The following is a 5,362-nucleotide window of genomic DNA, read 5'->3' as shown; positions in this document are numbered from 1 at the left end:
CATTGTTCTTGTCCCTTCAGCCAACTGCAAAGGGAGGAGGTTTTACTTTTGGTTAGGGGGACTGATTTGTATCCTAATTTAGACTAATGAGCAAGAGTATGAGGCCAATAAGGTGTGAGGAGTGACTGAGACCTGCTTTACAGGCACAGCTGGTTTGCTGAATCCGCTGATCAATTCAACCTGAAAAAAAGATAATATATTTAAAACTTGTTCATGGGTAAGTCTTTATGCAAAGCCTGTTGTTGTCAGACCACACAAAGTGTTAAGTTCGTCTAGGGAAAAAATATATAGTATGCTGATTTGACATCATTGTAAGCTGGCTCATTTTTAAGCATACTGGGGTATGCCTCTAACCTCGCACATCTAATTATAATAATCATTATGTCTGGTAATGTCATCCTGTTTAATGTCAAGTTATCTTAACTAGATGTACCGCATAGCGGAACAAAATATGATCGCCCCTCAGTCCTGTTCATCCTCTCCCGCTTGTCACGCTTGTCAATTTGTCTCCATCTCCTACTCCAACCCCTACTCTTGCAACTTTTGTGTATGCTTGTATGTGCATGCCTGTGTGTGTGTCTAATTGTGTGGATGTGATGTTTGGTGTGTGTATGTCAATTTGATGCATCCCCTCTATTGAAATCCGGGGACTTCTTATTGTTATTTTTCTTTTTACCTTTTTGTGTGCGCTATTCAGCTCAAACCGCTTAACGTACAAATTTGGTTGAAAATGTTTCGTAGATCTTCCAAGGCTTTACCGTCCTATCCGTTTTTCATTTTTGAGAAGTTTATACTTTTTGAGATATTTGTAATTAAATGTGTATTTTTCCCCCATAGACTTGAATGGGGGCTGTGATGTCAGAGCAAGCTGCGCTCGTTAAGTAGTTCTCAGAGCAGTTCCCAGGCTAATCAGAACACTGGCACAGGTGTCACCTGTGATGACTCCAACTGTCTCAGCTTCTAAGCATACAATCTAGCTCTACCTGAACTACACATCCTGTTAAAGTGTTTCCTGTGTGTCAAAATAAAAGTCCCAGCCATATCTCATGCATTCAGCATTATATCTCCAGAACGGCTTGACGTACATGCTTCAAAATTGGTACGAGGGTTTTTATGGACTTAAAGATGAAGTGAGTTGATATTGGAGGTTGAAGGTCAAATGTCAAGGTCAAAAACACCTTGAGTGTGATATCTCAGGAATGCCATGTCACACAAGATTCAAATTTGGTTACTCCAAAAGCACCTTTGCAGGTATCACAATTACCCTACCAACCAGCTAGCATCAAGCTTAACAGCCCCACCAACACCCTAACCAGCAGATTGCATCCCCTTGTGTAATTCCTCGGAATTGCATTTCTAGTTCAAAAACTGATAACCGATATATTGGCCGATAGTCATTTTTAATAAAAATTTTAAACTTGTAAAAACATGTAAAAATGTTCTCCCATAACATGGTTCTAAAGGGGCAGCCGTGGCCTACTGGTTAGCTGTTTGGACTTGTAACCGGAGGGTTGCCGGTTCGAACCCTGACCAGTAGGCACGGCTGAAGTGCCCTTGAGCAAGGCACCCAACCCCTCACTGCTCCCCGAGCGCCGCTGTTGTTGCAGGCAGCTCACTGCGCCGGGATTAAACGTCCCACGCACCCGACCTGTAGAGCGACAATGTGACGTCACAGAAGCGCCGTAACCATTTAAACGTTCCACATACCGGCGACCGTAGCGACAATGTGACGTCACAGAAGCCGTGAACCATTTATACTCGCTGCGTCGTGGGTCACGCGACACTAGTTGCAATATTCTCCTGAACAGAGGTGTCGCTGTTGTGAAAAGATTAACGCTAACTACGTTACACAGCAGAAGAAGCTGCATTAAGAAACACTAGTAGCAGATAATGTAAACGGGCTCTGCTATTATCTAGCCTCTGTGATGGTACTTCAGACTTTGGTTGCTACTATTCACAACTACCACCATCATTATCATCTAGTTTCCAAGGCAAAAGCACAGGTAGATAGATAGATGGATATATAGATAGATACTTTAGTCATCCTGAGGGGAAATTTTAATAATTTAAACAGTTTAGTTAGCTGGCTAGCTAGCTAACAGCTGGCTGAGTTTGTGTAATTTCCTGAAGTGGAAAGAGATTTTGTTCAGGCCTTAATAGATATCCTTTGTTTGAAAATAAATCGTTTCTATTCTTTCCTCTTAATTCCATGTGTTGCAACTCTCTGCTGGTAACTTTGTTAACTTATCCAGCAAACTATTAAAAATTCAATGACTGTAACAAAACACTGCAACTCGCGCTGCCTTCGAACTAGTCCATCTTCCTGTTTCCTCGCTTTGTCGCTTCGTCTGAAAAATGAAGTGGTATGCGCCACCTCGCTACCTGGCTAAAATCCTGGCGCCAGCAAGATCAACGCCATTTTGATCGCCACGGTGTCGCTACCGGGTCGGGTGCGTCCCATAGATATATATACTGACTAGATGTCGCCTTGACTACTGCTGTTCATTGGAATGTATGCGTCCAATCGAGACGCCTATCTTGCCGCTGGATCCACTCAGCCTATAATGCATTAACGCCAATCTGAGCAAAGATCTAACGAAAAATAAAATCACCATAAATCGTCAAAATCTCCAGCAATTATCTAGTTTTTTGGGTTGCTCCAACTGACAGGCATGTATTTATGGTCGAGTCTAGAGAAAACCAAGCTTTTGACGATAACAAAGATACATTTTACCCACTCCCATTCATTCTGCACTAGCTAGCGGCGGCCCCTAGAGGAACAATGAGTGAAGGTTTGATACAATGAAAGTAAACAGGCTCTCCGTAGACAGGCACTGGTTGAGGCCACATACCTCTCGTCTTGTTTACTCGTATAAGTTGTAATCTTACCAGAAGTTGCTGTAGATCTGTAGAACATTTACTTCCGTGCTTTAACGTAGTCTGCTACTTCATACGCCAGTCGTTACTTTTTTAATCATGGGCCAGTGCTATGGGCAAACGAGATGTAGCTTAATTCACAAATGACAAAGCCATGAAAAAAGTGATTTTCTTACGTTTCAACAACAACGAAACCGAGTTTGCCATCATTGTGAGAAGTTCACAAATTTGTCGCTAATCGCTAAAAAGGTTTTCTGTCGCTGGGGATGGCCAAACGTAACAGTGACAATACGGGAGAACTAGTTTGCTTCAGATCCCCCCGCTACAAGATGGCGGCGGTGTTGACGCATGCTGAGAAGCCGAAGGCGACATCTAGTCAGTATATCTATGGGGTGCGTCGAGTATGTAGAACCCCTTATACCAGAGAGGGTTAAAGCGGAGCGAGAGGCGCAAACGTTCTACAATTTCCGCGTTTGATTATTGGAAGGGGGGGGGGGGGGGGGCGAATCCCCCTTTATGCAGACCAGAGTAAACCCTCGCTGCACTAATGTCAATGAAGACTTGTGGAATTTTACCAATAAATTGGTCATTATGCCTTTCTGGATTTGTTGAGGGTTTTTTGGAAAATTTTGTCATAATCTGTAAGTGTTTGGGATCATTTCAAGCCTAAAAGTGTAATTTTTTAGCGTTCGGATTTGTAATAAAATAACTTAATATCAGACCATGCTGCTGCCAGTTACTGTCCGGTTGTTTGCATGCTAGCTATCCTCTTAGCTAAGGTAACATTTTAAACGGAGAAGTGTAATTTCTTTGAAATGACAACTAGCTCAATAACATTACTTACATTAGTTAAAGTGGACAGTTTATACTCAAGTGAATTTGCAACAGTATATTAAATTTAAGCAAAGTCCTTCAACTACTAGTCACTTGTTAGCGCATAGCTGTATTGCCATAGCTACTTCCATCCACTTGTATTGCATTTTAAGCTAGCGTTAGCTAGCTAGCTAGCTCGGTTCACATGACTAATTAAATTATTCAGATCATGTCCTAAAGAATGATTCATTGGTATCATACATTATTATAGACAATAATACTGTGAACACAATTATGTTTATCTGTTCTTATTGCTTATTAAGAGAGAACGTTTATTTAGTGAGGTAGGGTGACATCCCACTTAAGCAGACCGGAACTGTCCCTGTCCCCCAAAGATCCTTGATTACTAGCAAGATAGAGCAACGTAATTCGTTACTATGGGAGCAAAACGGGACGGTTCCGGTCTGCATAAGTGGGAGTGTCACCAAAGATCCTTGATTACTAGCAAGATAGAGCAACGTAATTCGTTACTATGGGAGCAAAATGGGTCAGTTCCGGTCTGCATAAGTGGGAGTGTCACCTTACGTCACTAAATAAACTTTCTCTCTTAATAAGCAATAATAACGGTACCGATCCACTGCACGACACTTCATTTTGTCGTGCCGCATTTCACTCTAGTCCTATGGGTGACGTCAAGCGACTTTAACGCGCCCGCAAAGCATTCCGGGAAGGCAGGGCTGCATTTGAAAATATGTCGCGCGTCAAAAAGCTGGGCGAAGCCCATCTTTATGCAAATTAATCCGTTGAACGCGAGGCGACTCTCCAATGAAAGGACGAGGTTGTAGGTCCTTTGTTCTACCACAACTGTGCCTGTGAAACTTTGGTTCCGCTTACAAGACAAATAATGTTTTAACGATCTCTTCCACGACCACCTAGTAGTCCATAAAACAAACGAAACTAGGATTTGGATGAATATATTGACTGTTGGTGTTTCTGGTGAGGATTTGAGATTGCATTGAGTAGTTTAAATAAAACAAGATTTCCAAATGGCTTGCATAGTTTGTTTAGGCTATTAATGTGTTGTATACTGTTAAGTACATGCCTAAAATTGTGGTCCATTTGTGGAAAAAAAAACTTAAGATACGTTAAAACAAACTGAGTATGAGCTAAACAAAACGCCCACACACGACTGAACGTGGGGAGGCAGCGCGACATCTATGCGATACGACAAAATGAAGTGTCGTGCAAGTGCTTGACTTGCACGACACTTCATTTTGTCTTGTCGCATAGATGTCGTTATTTCAGTTAGCCTATTAGCTGGTTTGAATTGCATTGAGCTCAATGAGCATCAAACCAGCTAATAGGCTAACTGAAATAACACCCATGCCGATCTCTAGGTATGGTGAAGGGTATGTGATGATGTGGGGCTATTTTAATTCCAAAGGCCAAGGTAACTTTATCAGGATGCACAGTATTCTGGATCCATGAAATAACTGGCCTTTAAAAATAAAAATCTGCCTGTCTCTATGAGAATTTAACATAGGGGTGCCAATACTTATGACCCCTGTATTTTAAGGAAGAACATTTATTTATTTATGATACATTATTCATTCACTAAGAAAATTGGTGTCCTTAAAGGTTAGATATTTCCTCATTTTTCACTTAAGGCATT

This window comes from Alosa alosa, chromosome 13, assembly GCF_017589495.1.
Source record: "Alosa alosa isolate M-15738 ecotype Scorff River chromosome 13, AALO_Geno_1.1, whole genome shotgun sequence".
NCBI classification, from domain to species: Eukaryota; Metazoa; Chordata; class Actinopteri; order Clupeiformes; family Clupeidae; genus Alosa; species Alosa alosa.
This window is presented reverse-complemented; position numbering follows the sequence as displayed.